This window comes from Oryzias latipes, chromosome 5 (genome assembly GCF_002234675.1).
Source record: "Oryzias latipes chromosome 5, ASM223467v1".
In the NCBI taxonomy this organism is placed as follows: domain Eukaryota; kingdom Metazoa; phylum Chordata; class Actinopteri; order Beloniformes; family Adrianichthyidae; genus Oryzias; species Oryzias latipes.
In genome coordinates, this window is record NC_019863.2 from 3,314,394 (window position 1) to 3,333,765 (window position 19,372).

The following is a 19,372-nucleotide window of genomic DNA, read 5'->3' on the forward strand; positions in this document are numbered from 1 at the left end:
TTATCACCATCCTCATCCTCCTCGACTTGAGTGCAGCATTCGACACCATATCTCACTCCATCCTCCTTGACAGACTTTCCGCCCTCGGTATCGAGTCCACCCCCCTCCGCTGGTTTCATTCTTATGTAACCAGGTCAAGGGAGTTAAGTCAATTTAAAATGGGTAGTGCTGGAAGGGGCCACTAAGTGGCGCTGTGGGTTTTTGTTTATACTAAAGGCTGACAGGCCAGGATGTTGTCATGAGCGGCAGGAGGTAACAATATGGCAGACTGGCGGTCCTAGTTCGTCACATGTGCGTTGGCAAAGAGGGGTTTGACAGAGTTTGGTGCAGTACCGGCAAAGTCTGCACTGTTGGAGTGAAAAAGCTTTAATTAGCTGGCGACCTGACGAGACGCAGAGCTGCACGACGGCGTGTCGGGGAAGACTGAAGTAAGTTGCGCTGTTGAAGCGCTCTAGTTAGCAAGGCTAACTAGCGGGGCATTCTGCAAGGCTACGGAGCTGCCGGGCGGCGTGAGTTTTTTTTTTTTAATTTACTGTGAACCTGTAAATGATTGGTGGCCTCTATTGTGTTTTATTTTAGAATAAGGCCGCTGCTTTTGTCTTGTTGGGGATTTTCCTTATATTCATTCCATCCTGCATTTTTCTGTTTTATTTCTTCGCAACCAAATTAAGCCAAAATTAATGCTGTTCCTTTTCTCTGGAATAGTCGGGAAATAAAATACCCACATTATTTTGGAGCTGTGTGTGTTTAGCCTATTATTTTATACTCGGCCACACACTAGCCTCTTTTGTGGTGTCAGAAGTGGGATTTCCAGGTCTGTTTGGTCTGTTTAGGATTTTATTTTGTTTGGGGGAAGGATTATTCTTCTTATGTGCCAATATATTGACATAAACTTTTAATAACAAGACAACAGCAGTGGTGAAGAGGAGTATATTCCAGCAAGTGGGAGATCGCTGCCATACCACCAGGATCTGCACATCGATCCCAAAGAACTCTTGAGGTCCAAATAGACACTTAAAGATGTCAGACGGGGAAGAGGGCATGGACAGGGAGTTGCCTGGCCCCAGCCATGCAGGAAGTAATGTGGCTGCACCTCTGTTGGAGAGTGGTAACCAAATACTAGATATACAGAGAGAACTCTATGAACTGAGTAGAAAACATGATGCTGTGATGTCCAGCCTTGCTTCCTTGAGTGATGTACAACCAAGGTCTGTTGTGTATATACCAAGAGAAAAGCAAATTGTACCTTTTCATGGTGACCCGGGTAAGGATGTACACTCTGTTGATGAGTTCATTGAGGAAGTGGAGCGAACTATGAGTCTTAGGGGTTTGAAGGAAATTGATCAGGTTGATTTTATTCTGTCACACATTAAGGGGCCTGCGCTAGAGGAAGTTAAGCTACGTACTCGGGGACAGACGGTGAGACCAAGTCGTCTGTTTTTGTACTTACGGGAGGCATTCAGAGAGAAGCGCACTACACCTCAGTTGCTACAAACTTTTTATGCACGCAGACAGTTAGAGGGAGAAAACTTGAGAGACTACTCACACGCTCTTTCTCAACTTCTGAACTCTGCTCTATTAAATTCTCCTGACATTGTTACTGATCCACAGCTCGCAATACGGGACCAGTTTATTGAAGGGGGTGCGTGACTCTACCCTCCGCCGTGAGCTCCGAAGGCTCATCAGAGAGAAACCTCTGTCCAGCCTGTTTGATGTTCGAGAGGAGGCGATCATGTGGACACTTGAAGATCAACCTAAGAGTACAACCATAGCAAGGAGCAGGAACCTAATTGGAGACACCCTTGATGGACAAGGAGTAAGTGCTAAACCCCAGACTAACACTGAAACTGATTTAGCTGTGACACTTCAGGAAGTTGTGAAAATAATAGCTCAGCAGGGGAAGGCCATAGGGGAATTGACTAACGCTGTACATGAGCTCACTACCCATAAAGCTCAGTTTAGTGGAGCTCACTTTACCAACAAATCCAAAGTGATCCCCAGATACACTGATGACGGTCAGCTATCTGCCTTAAGTGTGAAGGAGTAGGACATATGGCTAGACAATGCACTGCATGGAGGAACCAAAGCCGGACTAGTGCTTCACCCACTGCGGCGGTGCAGGGAAACGAGAACCCTCGGTTGCTAGGAGTCGGGCAATGCGAGGCAAACCTGAAGGCTCACCAAAAATCTTAACCAAAGAACGCTTCTTAAAAAATGCAGTTGGCAAGTGCCCTGTGGTAGACATCCAAATAGGTGGCATTCCCCTGAACTGTCTTGTGGACTCTGGGAGCAATGTGAGCACTCTAACTGAGAGCTTTTTCAGAGACCGCCTTCATGGGGGGTTTGATGACATGCACTATACATCAAAGTGGCTCAGAATCACTGCTGCAAAAAAATTGCCTTTACCTTGTCTAGGTTATGTTGAGCTGGATATTCAAGTCATGGGTATCACCATTCCAGAATGTGGGTTTTTGATAATCAGCGATGACAGCCAACCAGATAAAAATGAGCTTGATTCATCCCCATCAGGGATAATCGGAATGAACATTGCCAAAAGATGTAAGGAGTTGATTCTCACTGAGTTTGATGCAGCTCTTGGAGGGGAACTGGATTCAGATTGGAGGGAAACCTTTCAATGTATGAACGAGGCAAAAGTTGTGAAAAAAACTTGCATTGCATGAATAGCACGGAAAGACAAATACCACCTACCTGCTCAATCAGTCTCTACGGTGTATCTGAGGGGCCCTAAGAGAGATTTCAATGACACTTCTAGTCTGATGTTAGAACCAGGCAACACTTCACTACCTTGTGGAGTTATTGTTTTGCCCACAGTGATAGCAGCCAATAGGTCAATCTTCCCTGTCCAGGTAGTCAACTTTTCAAAAGATGATGTGTGGCTCCCCGCTAAAGCCAGGATAGGCTTTCTGGCTCAGTGTCAGTGTGTTGAAGATGAGCCCTATGAAGTTACATTCCAACGCATATCTGCATCACATGAGGAAGTCACAGTCAGTCAGAAGGCTAATGTGAAGCCTGACCAAGAGACGGAGGCCCTTTTTAACAGGTTACACCTAGGTGGCACACCTGAACAGCAAACAGAGCTAAGGGCACTTTTAGTAAAATACTCTGATGTTTTTGCAGTGCATGATGAAGACCTAGGCTACACTAAACATGTTCAACATGAAATCCCTGTATTGAATGAGACCCCAGTTTCTCAGCCATACAGGAGAGTACCACCGAATCAATACAAAGAAGTGAGGGAACACATTTCAGAATTGCTAAAGAAAGGTGTCATCCAGGAAAGTTCAAGCTCATACGCTTCCCCAATTGTTTTGGTGCGGAAGGCAGATGGCAGTCTTAGGTTATACATGGACTATCGAAAACTTGACGCAAAGACCAGGCGTGATGCATTTCCGCTGCCACGCATTGATGAATGTCTTGATGCTCTGAGTGGTGCAGAATTTTTCTCGAGCGTTGACCTCGCTAGTGGTTACCATCAGGTTGCAGTCCATGAAAAAGATAGGCACAAAACGGCCTTCACTACTCCGTTTGGCTTATTTGAATATCTACGGATGCCTTTTGGATTGTGCAACGCACCCGCCACGTTCCAACGCTTAATGCAGGCAACCATGAATGACCTTATATTTCAGATTGTACTAGTCTACCTAGACGATCTGGTTGTGTTTTCTCAGACCTTCAAAGAACATCTTGAGAGACTTGAAATAGTTTTTAAGAGGTTAAAAAACACGGGTCTAAAAGTTAACATTGAGAAATGCCACTTTCTCCAGTCTGAGGTCAAGTTTTTGGGTCATCAAGTATCAGCAGAAGGTGTTGGTACTGACCCAGATAAAATAAGTGCTGTAAAGGCCTGGCCAACTCCAAACTCTGTAAAAGAGCTTAGGTCCTTCTTAGGTTTCTGGAGCTATTACAGGAGGTTTATTAAGGGAGTTCCACAGGTTGCAGGACCTCTTCATGACCTTGTAAACGTCTGCATCGGACCAAGTAGTCCAGTCAAGGCTAGTCAGTTGTTCCAGTCAGCCTGGTCACCAGCATGTTCAGAGGCTTTTGAACTACTGAAGGACAGGTTGACCAAAGCACCCTTGCTGGGGTATGCAGATTTCAAACTTCCTTGTTCTGGAGACTGACGCCAGCAACCTCGGGTTAGGTGCAGTGCTATATCAGGTTCAAGGAGGGAAGAGAAGGGTTAGAGCCTATGCGAGTCGAAGACTTAGAGGGGCTGAAAGAAATGATCGAAACTACAGTAGCATAAAGTTGGAGCTGCTTGCATTAAAATGGGCAGTAACTGAAAAGTTCAGGAGTTATCTGCTTGGGTCTAAGTTTACAATTCTGACTGACAACAACCCGCTATGCCATCTGTCCACTGCTAAATTAGGGGCCACTCAGCAGCGCTGGATTGCTCAATTAGCGGTGTTTGACTTCGAGGTTAAGTACAGGCCAGGTCGTTGCAACTCAGCAGCCGATGCCCTCTCCAGGAGACATGGGTTAACAGAGTCGGATGAGATTGGTGAGGACGCTGACTTTGATGGTTGTATCACAATCTGCAACACTCTTAAAACAGGTACTGTCATAGGCTCAGAGATAGCAGTTGCCAGGCAAGAGCCCTATCACGTGAGGCAGTTGAATGTTGCAGACCCTGATCAGGGGGACAGTGCTACATTACTCATCAACACCCCCACACTCCCCAGTTACACGAAAACTGAGCTCCAGGTGTTCCAGTCATCTGACCCCACACTCAAAGTTTTAAAACAGTTTTGGGACAGAAAACAAAAGCCTTCGTTTCAAGAGAGACAAGCTTTGCATACACCGGTACGGTCGCTGTTGAAACAATGGTCCAGGCTAGTAGAGAAAGATGGACTCCTCTATCGTGAAGTTAAAGATGTGAACCTTGGACCCTGTCATCAGTTGTTGCTACCTGTTTGTCTCAAAGAGAAGGTCCTCACCAGCGTGCACAATCAGATGGGCCACCAAGGCATAGAGCGGACACTTGCACTCTTAAAGCAAAGATGTTTTTGGGGAGGTATGCATGAAGATGTTGAGCAATGGGTTAAAAACTGCCAAAGATGCATACTAACTGAACTGCCGCAACCTAAGGTTCATGTAGCTCAAGTCCTGTTTCTAGCCACCCGTCCTCTTGAAGTGGTAGCTGTGGACTGTACAACTCTTGAACGTGCAAAGGATGGCCGTGAAAATGTCTTGGTGATTACAGATGTTTTCACTAAGTTCAGTCAAGCGTTCCCCACACGAAATCAGAAGGCTGACACAACAGCTAGAGTTATACTGAAAGAGTGGTTCATGAAGTATGGAGTGCCAGAGCGCTTGCACTCGGACCAAGGGAGAAATTTTGAAAGCGCAGTGATTGCAGAACTCTGCCGGTTGAATGGGGTAAAGAAGACCCGCAGTGTGACAGGTTCAACCGGACCTTGCACGACCTCTTGAGAACACTTCCTCCTGAGAAGAAACGCTGCTGGCCTGAACACTTAGCAGAACTTGTCTATGCCTACAATGTCACCCCTCACTCGTCAACTGGTTATTCCCCATACTACATGTTGTTTGGAGTTAAACCCCCCCTACCTATTGATGCACTCTTAGGACAAGAGGAAACTGGAGGTGGAAGCACTGACTGGCTCGCTGTACACAGAGAAAGACTCCAGGAGGCTCATGAGAGAGCACAGGCATTTTCCCAACGGAAAGCGGCAGAAAGAATGGCCCGACAGAATGCAAAGGTTAACTGCACACCCCTGGAGACTGGACAGCATGTGTACCTTCGCCATCGGCCCGTCGGCAGAAACAAAATTCAGGATGCATGGTCGCCGAAGGTGTACAGAGTCATAGATGTTCAAGGAACGACCCACACAGTCGTACCAGTTAATTGAGGACAAACATAGAGGGTGCATAGATCCAACCTACGCCTCTGTGTTGGGCCTATATCACCACCAAAAAAGCGCTGCGAGAAAGCTCCCCTCTTCCATGGACCTGAAGCTGAGTCAGGCTCGGAGGGCGTATCCAGTGAGTCAGAACCTGAGTTCCTGTTGATTGAAAAGACCTATGAACCTGTCGGCCCAAGGTTAGAAGACCTGAACAGTCATCTAGAGAGCAACTACTGTAGTGAGACTGAAAGTGAATCACTTCCTGATCTGGAAGGAGGCAACAGGCCCATTGAAGAATCCTCTCCTGACTCCGAACCAGTGGTGACAAGGCAGAGTTCAAATGGCGAACTCCAGACAAGGCCAGTACCAGCGCCGCGGCGGGGGTATAGAAGCGAGATGTGGATAAGCCCATGCCACCCCTGCGTAGAAGCGTCCGAACGACTGCTGGTAAAAATAGAAACCCATTTAGGCTACCTATGACCGCATGTAATAGTGCTGTTTTATTTCCGCCTGATGTACTGTCCCAGGTGTTAGCCGGAATGGTCCATTACACGTCACAACTGAAGGATAAAACTGATGATTAGGAAGTCACCGAGACGTTGACTTCAGGCAGGGGAGAATGTAACCAGGTCAAGGGAGTTAAGTCAATTTAAAATGGGTAGTGCTGGAAGGGGCCACTAAGTGGCGCTGTGGGTTTTTGTTTATACTAAAGGCTGACAGGCCAGGATGTCGTCATGAGTGGCAGGAGGTAACAATATGGCAGACTGGCGGTCCTAGTTCGTCACATGTGCGTTGGCAAAGAGGGGTTTGACAGAGTTTGGTGCAGTACTGGCAAAGTCTGCACTGTTGGAGTGAAAGAGCTTTAATTAGCTGGCGACGTGACGAGACGCAGAGCTGCGCGACTGCGTGTCGGGGAAGACTGAAGTAAGTTGCGCTGTTGAAGAGCTCTAGTTAGCAAGGCTAACTAGCAGGGCATTATGCAAGGCTACGGAGCTGCCGGGCGGCGTGAGTTTTTTTTTTTTAATTTCCACCCACATCTGTTAAATTTTAGTTATTGTCCACTGTGTAATTTTCTAATGCGTTTTCTGCACAGAGGGGAGAAAACGTTGTTCAGCTTGCTTGTGGGTGAGGCCGGAAGGAGCCGGTCCTTTTTGCCCCCATTTTTCTGTGAGTTTGAGTATTTTTTGTATTTGTTATGAACATTGTGTTTTTGCATATTACTGTGAACCTGTAAATGATTGGTGGCCTCTATTGTGTTTTATTTTAGAATAAGGCCGCTGCTGTTGTCTTGTTGGGGATTTTCCTTATATTCATTCCATCTTGCATTTTTCTGTTTTATTTCTTCGCAACCAAATTAAGCCAAAATTGCTGTTCCTTTTCTCTGGAATAGTCGGGAAATAAAATACCCACATTTTTTTGGAGCTGTGTGTGTCTAGCCTTTTATTTTATGCTCGGCCACACTTATTTCTCAAGCCGCACTCAGTTTATTTAACTGAATTCTTTTAAATCCCAACCCTCACTCATTTCATCTGGTGTTCCTCAAGGTTCTGTTCTCATTCCCCTCCTCTTCATTACCTACCTGCTACCCCTTGGCAATATATTCCGTAAATTCAATATTGATTTTCATTGTTTCGTGGATGACACACAGCTCTATCTGTCCAGTAAACCCAACTCTTCTATTCCACCTGCCTCCCTCTCCTCCTGCCTGTCTGAAATAAAAACCTGGTTCACCCTAAACTTCCTCAAACTTAACAGCGATAAAACCGAATTACTCGTAGGTTCCAAAACCACCCTTTCCAAAGTTTCTAATTTTACCCTTTCCATCGATTCCTCTTCAGTTTTTCCCTCCCCTCAAGTAAAGAGTCTGGGTGTCATCCTTGACAGTACATTATCATTTCAATCCCACATCAATAGCATTACTCGGTCAGCCTACTTTCATCCACGCAATATTAATCGACTCCGCCCCTCCCTCACCATCCACTCCGCCTCCATTTTAGTTCATAGTCTGGTCACTTCTCGTCTTGACTATTGTAATGCTCTTCTCTTTGGTCTTCCCAACAAAACTCTAAATAAGCTTCAATTGGTCCAGAATTCAGCATCCCGCATCATCACCAGAACTCCCTCCTTCCATCACATCACTCCCGTTCTCCAGCAGTTGCACTGGCTTCCAGTAGCCTTTAGGATTAAGTTCAAGCTCCTTCTCTACACTTTCAAAGCCCTCCATAGCCTGGCTCTCTCCTATCTCTCTAATCTCCTCCATATTAACACTCCCTCTCGCTCTCTTCGGTCTTCTTCCTCCCTTCAGCTCTCTGTCCCTCCGGCCCGTATGGTCACCATGGGGAGCCGTGCCTTCAGTCGCTCTGCTCCCCAACTCTGGAACTCTCTCCCCCCACACCTCCGTAACACTGACTCCTTTCTGATCTTTAAATCTAGTCTCAAAACCTATCTGTTTAAGCTCGCATTTCCAGAACACAATTTCTCATCTTCTGTCAGCTGATGAATCCACTTTATCTATTTTTTTAACATGTTGTGATTTTATTGTGTTTTACCTCTAACTTTGTACGGTGACCTTGGGTGTTTTGAAAGGCGCTTTTAAATAAAATGTATTATTATTATTATTATTATTAACATACAGTGGTGGACAAAATTGTTGGTACCCCTCAGTTAAAGAAAGAAAGTCCACAATGCTCACTGAAATGAATTGAAGCGGTCAAAAGTAACAATAAATTAAAATTTATTAAAAATTCAATCATCAAAATCAGCCATTACTTTTGAGTTGTTGATTAACAGAATTATTTAAAAAAACAAACTAATGAAATATGGCTGGACAAAAATGATGGGACCCATAACTTAATATTTTGTTGCACAACCTTTTGAGACAATCACTGCAATGAAACGGTTTCTGTATTTGTCAATGAGCCTTCTGCACCTGTCCACAGGTATTTTGGCCCACTCCTCATGAGCAAACTGCTCCAGTTGTCTCAGGTTTGACGGGTGTCTTCTCCAAATGGCATGTTTCAGCTCCTTCCACTGATGTTCAATGGGATTCAGATCTGGGCTCATAGAAGGCCACTTCAGGATAGTCCAACGCTTTTCTCTGAGCCATTCTTGGGGTTTTTTGGCTGTGTGTTTTGGATCGTTGTTCTGTTGGAAAACCCATGACCTGCAACTGAGACCAAGCTTTCTGACACTAGGCAGCACATTTCTACCCAGAATGCCTTGATAATCTGGAGATTTCATTTGACCTTGTACAAATTAAAGACACCCTGTGGCAGATGCAGCAAAGCAGCCCCAAAACAGAACTGAGCCTCCTCCATGTTTCACAGTAGGGACAGTGTTCTTTTGGTTGTTTGCTTCATTTTTGAGTCTACCAACATAGAGCTGATGTGCCTTACCAAAAAGCTCCAGTTTTGTCTTATCTGTCCAAAGGACATTTTCCCAGAAGCTTTGTGGCTTGTCAACATGCATTTTTGTAAATTCCAGTCTGGCTTTTTTATGATTTCCTTTTAACAGTGGTGTCGTCCTTGGTCGTCTCCCATGAAGTCCACTCTGGCTCAAACAACGATGAATGGTGCCATCTGACACTGATGTACCTTGATCTAGGAGTTCACTTTTAATGTCTTTAGGTTGTTCTGGGCTCTTTGGATACAGTTCCAACTATCCGTCTCCTCCATTTGTCATCAATTTTCCACTTTCAGCCACGTCCAGGGAGGTTGGCTACTGTCCTGTGGGTCTTAAACTTCTAAATAATATGTGCCACTGGGGTCACAGGAACTTCAAGCTGCTTAGAGATGATTTTATAGCTTTTACCTTTATGATATTTGTCTATAATTTTGTTTCTGATGTCCTGGGACAATTCTCTCCTTGGCTTTCTGTTGTCCATGTTCAGTGTGGTTCACACCTTTTCACCAAACAGCAACATGACTATTTGTCTCCATTTAAATAGGCAGACTGACTAATTATGGGTTTGAAAAGAGCTGTGATGTCAATGAAAGGACATACCTGAGTTCATCATGACCCCCTGGGTAATTAGTTCTCAGTTTTTCATGGAGGGACCATCATTTTTGTCAATTCAATTCAATTCAATTCAATTCAATTCAATTCAATTCAATTCAATTCAATTCAATTTTATTTGTATAGCCCAAAATCACAACAACAGTCGTCTCGATGGGCTTCGAAGTAAAACATGAACTCAAAAGGATCATGAATACAAAGAGTTCAATAGGAAAATACTAAAATGAACTAACAAACTGACTAAGCTATACTGGCATCCCTGCCCTTAGACCCCTGCCCCCCCCTTCGCAGTAAGGAAAAACTCCTAAAAAAACGGATTCCCGAAAAAAACGAAGAAACCTCAGGGGTGTCCACATGAAGGAGGGATCCTCCCCCAGGACGGACAGGCGATTTACCAGAACTCTTAGAGAAGAATTAACTTATCTAACACTACAACTACATATATAAAGTCCAGCAGACGAGCTTCATCCAGCCGTGGTTGGGGGGACAGTCAGGGGCGCGAGTCGAGCCAGAGGCAGGATCCACAGCCAGGTGTAGAAGCAGGAGCAAAGGCGAGGTAAACGGTCAGGTACAGGAGCACGGATGAGCCAACTGGAGTCTGGACGCACTCCCACTCCCCAGGAGGGGAGAGGGAAAGAGTGACAGTACATGAATCGCACTGCACCAAACAGAGGCATGGAGAACTAAATAATAAATGATGATCAAGAATAGAGGAGAGGAAGGGTAGAAGTAGATGAGAAAAGAGGACAGAACCCCAGTGCACCATAGTTACCCCAGCTTCAACTTCTAGCAGCCTTTTAAAACAAATAGTTATTGTTATTAAGTTTAATTTAAACACATTAACATTAAGTTAAATAAGCTCTGAATACTAACTAGTCTTGTCCAGCCCTATTTCATTAGTTTGTTTTTTAAATACTTCTGTTAATCAACATCTCAAAAGTAATGGCTGATTTTGATTATTTAATTTTCAATCAGTTTTAATTTATTGTTACTTTTGAATGTTTCAAGTCATTTCAGTGAGCATTGTTGACTTTCTTTCTTTTACTGAGGGGTACCAACAATTTTGTCCACCACTGTATGTAGTGCAGTGGAATGACCAAAAAAAAAAGTAGACACAGTCTATGTGGTCAATTTGAAACCCTAATATGGGGTGCAGCCTCTCTCACCCAAGTCTGAGGAGAGAGGATGGGGTCTGTGACACAGCCACATTGAAATAAATTGAAATGAATGAATGAAAATTGCAAATAAGAAAAAAAAAAAAAGCTTAAAGGTCAGTTGCTGAAGAGGAGAGCAAAGTGTAAAAGAAAAAAGTAAATAAGGAATAATTAAAAAGAACATTCTGTGAATACACTGCCTGTAATTAATATGTATGGCGTCACTATCGAAGAGACTGGTGATTGGTTGACATGGCAATGGGGAGGAGACCAAAAAGTTTTTGAATGGAGCTGAATGAGAGGAGCAGACGGGAGAAAGGGCATGCCAGGGGAAGACCCAGCACACAATGTCTCTCGGCTGGCCTGGGAACGCCTCGGGGTGCCCCCGGAGGAACTAGAGGAAGTGGCCAGGGCAAGGGAAGTCTGGGCATCTTTGCTTAGACTGCTGCCCACAAGACCCGGTCCCGGATAAGCAGAGGAAGATGCAGGGATCTTTGCAGTCCATCCTGACAGAATACTGGACTTTCTATTGCTATACTGCTTGTTACTGATCAAAACACCGGAATCTTAATGACATTATGCAGACAAAGTTATTTATTTTTATGAAAACTCATGAATGCTCCACCCATCATGTCAATGTGGTCCCTAAAAATAAAAAATATAACTATATAAAGCTGTGTCAGCGGAAGATATGTGACATTTTCAGGCTGGAATGAGGTTTTTATCAGTGCGACATGCTTTTTTGTTTTGTTTTGCCATTTCCATAGATTCAAAGCAGCACAACACATCTGTGTCACACAGACCCACACACCAACATCTCCTTCTGTCTTTGTGTGGACGTTCACAAAGACTCTAAACTTTAAAGCTGTGCACAGTACAGGCAAAAATATGCAAAAAAAAAAGAAAAAAGAAAAATAATTCTTTCTTTGGATAAAATACAATCAATGTAGCTCATTCCCTGATATTCAATACTTATCATAAGTGGGAGAATTACGACTTCAGGGTGTGAGTTTGCAGTTTTACTGCCATAGTTTCGCTAACAAGAATCAACTTGAGTAAGTGTTAATGTCATTGCTAGAGGGGGCTGATTTATTTAGAGCACAGGAGGGAACCAAAAACAAAAAATCTTTGACTGCTTTAGTAAAGACACTTATAATGATTATGTCCATTGAATGAGCCAAAACATAAATTCTTAAATTTCCAGAAAAAAGAAAGAATTATATTCTTGTGATTTGTACCAGTTGAGCTAAATGAACTGGAAAAAATGTTCTATAAGCAAATCTATGCTGTGCAGTGATGAGCTTTACATGAAAGAATAAACATTTAAAACGATGATCCAAGGATACAATTACTGACAATGCAAACAATGTGTTATGCGGGCCTTGGTTGTTCAGGTGTTTCTTTGGTAACAATAAACCACAATAACAGTGGGAGGCAGCTTTTCAAAGACAATAGACTTACTGGGTTGGGCCGGACACAGGAAGGCAGGTGACTGGTTTTAGCAGGAAGTTAAGAAAATCCAATATGAATGTGTTTGTTGACTCACTTTAGAATGGAATAAAACTTTATTGATCCCACAAAGGGGAAATTTCCTTTCGATTATCTTTTTTATTGGTGATATTTTTTGTCAATGATTCTGTGAAAAACAACAACATTTTATTAGTGATCAGTAAATATGTCATTATTATTGGCCCTTTCCATGTGCCTTAAAAAAAAATGAACCACAGAATAAATATAAAAACCCATGCAAACCATGCTTTACCATAAATTATTTATAATTGAGTTTAAATATGTGGCTAGTCTGTCACTTAAACTAAACTTCCTGAAGAAACATGATGCTACAATTGCATGCTAATACATGTGTTTTAACAAGAATTGTGTTCTGCTCACACAACATTAACCTGCTTTTAGTCTGCATGGTCTGCAGCTTAAACACAGTTTAAAACCCAGATCACAAAGTATTTTTAAAAAGACTGTTGTAGTGTTGGTGTTGCTTAGCCAGTTTTGGCATACAGTTGATGTTAATATTATTTATTGCTTCAGTGCGACAATGGACAACTTGCTGCAGACCCCTTTAAGAGTTAAGTTTGGTCAACTTTCATTAAAATCTAAAAGTACAATCAGAATAACTTTCATATTGTTAAAATAAATGGCAAAAGTTAAATATTGAAACTTTACATAAATATACTGTGAAAAAAAGCAATGTTTTGTGTTTCTCCGATGAGTGTTTCCCTATATTTGATTCTTTCTGGGATTTTAAGTATACTTTGATAATGCAAGTGTTGATTATAATACAAAGATGTTTGGATGTATCACCCACCCCAACCTCCTAAATCTGTAAACTGAAATCATTAAAATTGACCAAAAAAAGTAAGAGACATGTCTACTACATTAAATGTCTTTTTTTTATAAAGCACTATTCATATAATTCTACCACAAATTGCTATGAAGATTTGTGAGCCTGATATATTAATTTCTGCATGTTACCACACCAGAATACATCATACTACTTAATAGACCGAGATCACATTTTAATTGAACACAAAAGGCAGTTGGGGGGCTTCATGGCATGAGAAATTAGAACCACGTGGCCTGACCTTAAAGTCAAAAACTTGGAAACACATGACAGTCAATCAAGTCCTGCCTGCAGAAACAACTATGTTACTGAAAGAAAAGACTTCTTCAGTTGCATGCAGTCAGCAGCTGGGAGGGATGAGAATAAAAAAACAGCGGCAAAAGGAGCTTAGCAGGACTCCCCTTCAGGCATCCCAACAAGTCTGGACTGCTCTTCTGCTGCTTGTGCTCAGCTTCCCCTCCAAGCACGGCGGCAGCCTCAGGAGTCAGCCTGAGCGGCACACAGCAGAAGCGTCTCTGCAGGATGCAGCTGCAGGACCTGACTCTCTGACTCCTTTCAGTTTGCGACGCTGGACCGTGGAGATCGAGGGTGTAACGAGTGACCCTACAGAGTACGGAGAACTGAGGCTATGCCACAGGTGGAAAGGTGAACAGCGGTAGACTGTGGACGAGACGGCGGAGAGATCCTCGGGTAAGATGACACATCAGCTGATAGATGCGGAACAGGGATGAACGTAGTGAGCTCCGTCTGTGACTGCTGGCCTGCCCAGCTTCAACTGTTTATCATGCATTCAGAGCTGCTGAATCAGAGCACAGTAATGTTACATCTGCCTGCAGTGTTCTTCCCTACTCTGCATTCCCAGCAGCAAATAGCTTTAAGAAACAAAAAATTCAATATTTTCAGACAATTAATTTAAGAAAAATAGTTAGAAAATACCCATAGTTATTAATATATTTACAAAATATAAAAGAATATCTGCCACTGTGTTGAAATATAAACATTAATGACAGCTTTTGCAAAGCTCTCTGCTGTAAGCATGACTTACTGACACCAGCCAAACTTACTATATTTGGTAAGAGGACATTGATATCCTGCAGAGCTGCACAAGAACAATGATTTTCACTCCCTCCTTAAACTTTCTCCTTTATGTCTATAAATTCGGTGGATGGGGATCTCCCCCCCACCACCTCTTTTTGGGGTTATTCTAAAGTTCCTTAACACTTAGAGGATAATGCACTTCCCCTTCACCTTTTGTTTGTCTCCTCCTTCCGTCTTTACTTGCAGACTTGATCAGGCAGAGTATGAATCTGGATGCTTTCCAAATGTGTCATCTGTGGAGGACTACTGCTAGTTTTTGTCTGCAACAGAAGATTTTTTTTTTTCATTATGTAGATGTAACCAAATTGCCTGTAAGGTAGGGGAAATTGGCAAACCTGTCCATTTGGGCTCCTAAAGAAGTTCATAAAGCCTGACAATATAAACATTTGACTTTTTTGAACCCATCTGGCTTTTGGTACCAGTAACGGGTTGGTTGTGCAATATCGTAACAGACCAGGGCTTATTTTGGAACATGTTGCTTTGAGGGGTCAGGAAAAATTGCTAAATGTTTCAGACTTTAAATGTTTTTAGTTGTTGAAGCCATTAAAGCCGAAAGCTGTGATGTGTTTGTGCGGCCATTTGGGAGCTCAGACACAGCGGTTTTTAAGCCCCGGATAAATAACTCTGTCATCTTACATTCTTTTGATCTTGTTCACTTGTGTCACTAACAGTCCCTGAGCTGATGTTGGTCTTTGAAAGTTGGCCCTGTTTGCAGTCCTGCCCTCTGTCACTGTGCAGGGGCCTGCTCCATGATGCCCCCCTGGGAGAATGGCATCTCTATTAAGCCACAACTCTGTGATGCTTGAGCCTAAGCTTTCAGAAACAATCCAAATTCAGAAAGTCAAATTATTAAATGTAACTCCCTTCCCAATTAGTTTGTTCTTTCACTAAAAAGAGGTGCATGTTAATTCTTCCACTTTTTTTGTTACGATTCCTATGATCTTTTAACCCTTTTGGTTGGTTTAAATCGACTGGTAGCAGTTGGCTATGTAGAAATATGACCTTGAACAGGTTTAAACAGGCAGAGAAAATGGTTGAAGGATGAATATGTTTACATACATGGCTTAGTGTGTTGCTGAAATAGAAACATGGTGCATTACGGGATTGGCACGGCAAGGATGACCCAGGTTGGACAAAATTAAGACTGTTGTGTTGGACATGTTTTCAAAAACAGGGGTTATGAATCTTCTTACAAACCAGAGGTATGTCTAAATAAACCCCTTTTGTAATCAAGGCCAAAGTTTATTCATTTGAAAATCATATTTGAAAATCTTTTGTGTTGGACCGGAAAAGGAAAGGAGGGAAGAAGAGGGAGGGATGTTAGAGAGGGGGGGGGGGGGTATAGGAGGGTGATTATAGAAGGGGGGGGGGGGGGTAAAATCATGAAGCAGCATAAAGCAACAAGTTGCTGGATGGTTACAATCTTTAGAGTGAGGTTCAGATGTAATACAAGTCTATGAGGGCGGGGCCTGTCCACACACACTCAAATGTTATAAACACACCTGTTGGCTCCAACAATGTTCAACGTACACAATACAGATAATCCCCACACCAAGACCCCCGCCACAGCAGCAGCGACAGCCAGAACCCCCACAACACCCACACAGTAGCAGATAGAGAACAACCGCCCCCCGGGTGACCACATCCGCCAACCGGGCCAGGTCCGGCAGGACCATCATGGGGGCCCCCAAAACCAGAGAGCAGGGGGGACAGAAAGAGCAAGCTCCAGCCCAACCAGGAGAGCAGCCCCCCCGCCGCACTGGGAGGGCCCAATGCGGGGCCCCGCCCTAGAAGAGCGCCCACAGCCCCAGACGAGCACCCCACCACCACCCAGGAGTTCTGGGCATCCCCCCACCCCAACCCCAGGTACGAGCCAGGACCCCCCAAGGGAGACCCGCCCCACCCTTCAGGCGGCCACCCAACCGGCCCACGGTTGGTCCAGGAGAGAGCAAGGGAGTTTGAGTCTGAATTCCAAACCCACTTTACTGAATGTGAAGCAGCTCATCAAGCCTCATAGATGTGCTGTGATGTGATCAGTACAGTCACTTTCCATTCTTAGGTTTTTACTACTTCAGAAATACTTTAAAATCTAAATAAAGATAAAATAACCATAAACAGGAAAGAAGTAATCCCATGAAAGGCATTGATGTGGTCAGTTAATGGGTGTGGAGGTCTAACAAGAAAACCTTTTCATTTAATAAAGGAAGTGGGGGTGGGGGGGGGCATTTGGAACCAATTAAGCTTTATGCACATGACTGGAACAAAAGCTTGCAATTGTTGGTTAGGTGTTTGTTGATTCTTTAAAGAGAACAAAAATTCAGGAATATTTTTTATATATTTTTATTTTTATTGCAGAAGAACATTTCTTTCACTCCTCAGTGTTTTGTGGAATAAAGCATTAGGTCATTTCAAAGGAATTTTGCAGAGAACGGTTGCAGTTTCCTGATAGCTGATATGAAAGACCCACTACAATCATCTTTTGGTCTATATAGTCTTTTAATTATGTTTATGCTGTTTTTTGCCCAAATCCAAAAACATGTGTCACCATAGTATCTGTAGAGCAGCAGGAGTTCATTAAAAATTTTAAAATTTGAGTTGTGGGCAGGACCCTTGATGCATTACAACCCCACTTCCCTTACCCTTCCTGTTGCACAGAGCAGGGATCTTTGGGCCCGCCCAGCATATTTTCTAGGTCACATGAGGTCTCTTTCAAACGGCAGTTTTTTCATCTGCTCCTGATTCACCATTCACCACATCCTGAATAAACAAAATGCAAATTTAGCTTAATTTTCTTTATATGTGTCCTCCATCATGAGGAAGATACCACAAGAACATGGATAAAACACCAAAAAGGAGTGACCATTGGAGTGAGTCTTAAAACATATGATCCCACCATAAAAGAAAGCTTAACATTAAGTTAGACACTAAGTCATACTTTTTCTTCTATTAAAGGAAATCAATGTTGAGTTAAAATCCAGCTGATGTCATAATGAACTTAATAATTATATCTAACTTTTTTAATGAGGTTCAGTGGTTTCTCTGAGTGTCATCCGGCCCGTCAACGTGGATTACATCTGTCTTTCATGTGCTCTTCTTCCGATGTTGGCTCTCCAGACTTCAGTCTGGTTCTGGTCAGCGTCTCATAACACCAGCCTGTTCATTGGATTCTCATCTCACAGAGAAGGATTGTAGGCTGCTGTTGTCTTTCAGACCCCCCAAAACATTATTGAGGTTATGAACTTGTACGATCTCTCACTGGCAGGCTTAGTGTAACCATCAATCTCCAGAGTAGATCAGAAGGTTTGGCTCAACAGCTGTTTTGTTTTATAAACATATGGGTGTAAAAGTCAGATCACGTAAAGAAATTTCCCTCATCAAAGTGCAAAGCTTCAGCAAAAATAGAAAAAAGTGGAAGTTTTGGTCACTACTTTTGACACTTTTTGTAAACATGCTTTTTGTATCAAAGAGCACCCCAGATAAGACACACGTGATATTGTCTATGAATCCGGCATCTGTCTTCCAGACATTTAAAAACCAGGAACAGATGCAAAGACATCTTGAGAAAAATGCTCTCCATCTACTGCGAGTTTATTCTTTCATAAAAACGTTTTAGGTCAGACGTCCATTTTCTGAAGCTGCTAATTTCCAACGATGGGGCGATTGGGTGGGGTGAGGTAGGCTGTCCATTCCAGCCTTCTCCAGGACCACAACCCTCTCAGTCATCTCTAAGGGCAGTTTAAAATCCCCACCCAACCTTCCACAATTGTTTTTGGACCGTGGGAGTATTTAGAATACCCAGAGAAAAGCCACTAAAAATAAGTTGGGAAAATTATAATATTGCAAGATGTCATTATTTCTCTTTGTGCAATATGGGTGTAGGCTTCAAGAAGCAATATTTCAAGCTATAAACAAGAGGTTTATAATGGTTTAACATTTCAAGCATCCCTACTTCATATCACTCTGGGGGGACATAACTCAGGAAAACAAATTTGACCAGAAGTAACGAGCTGAAGGCAAGAAATTTTACTGTAACAGTCAAATAATGGCAACGTCAGTGGAAGTGGGAAAAAAAATCACTGCTAAAATGTTTGATGCTGAAGCAGAGATGAAGCCTAAAATCTGAACCAATTTTGACCCCTTAAGAATATTCAAGAAAGACGTTTGCTTTTTGATATTGATGCACTGTGATAGAGATAGAAATTATGTGATTTCGACAGTGTATGTCACAAAAGGTACCAATAGATTGCGTTAAAACTATCCTGAGCCGTCCAAGAAAGCGAAAACAAACTCAGGAGAGACAATCACACATGATCACACGCTTTTGATGCAAACAAACAATATTAAATGTATGAGCAGAAAAGAAAACAAAAATAGTAAATGTATTAGTGTTCCTGTTGGTGGAGACAGAAATAGATATTTTATAATTAATTTACATCCATCCATCTATCTTCCTCCGCGTATCCAGGACGGGGTCAAAGCAAAGATGCCCAGACTCCCTTTGCCCTGGGCACTTTCTCCAGCTCCTCTGGGGGGACCCCGAGGCGTTCCCAGTAGGGATGGGTATTGTTAAGATTTTAACAGTACTACTAATCTTATTGATACTGCTTATCGATCCGGTATTTTAACGATACTCTTATCGATACTTTTTGAGGACGAAAAATAAATAAATAAATAACAAGTTAAGAACATAAAGTGTTTTATTTCCTCATTATGCAACAACATTGTTTTTTTAACAAAACATTTTACTTTATACATGATAATGTTACAATACAAACCTGGAATGTATGTAGATGTGCTAGAGCAGGCTTCTGCAACAACCTGTACCTCTCAAAGAGCCATTTGGATCAGTTTCTCAATGAGATAAA

At 42.8% G+C, this 19,372-nt stretch overlaps 1 protein-coding gene across 1 annotated transcript in view; it reads left to right on the forward strand.

Annotated features, from left to right (window-relative positions):
• The first annotated feature begins 13,740 nt into the window (after positions 1-13,740).
• col7a1 (collagen type VII alpha 1 chain) overlaps positions 13,741-19,372 on the forward strand; it is a 90,158-nt gene continuing 84,526 nt past the window's right edge. The window contains exon 1 of the mRNA XM_023954728.1: positions 13,741-14,099. The gene's annotated coding sequence lies outside the window, so the exon portion shown is untranslated. The remainder of the gene's footprint in view (positions 14,100-19,372) is intronic.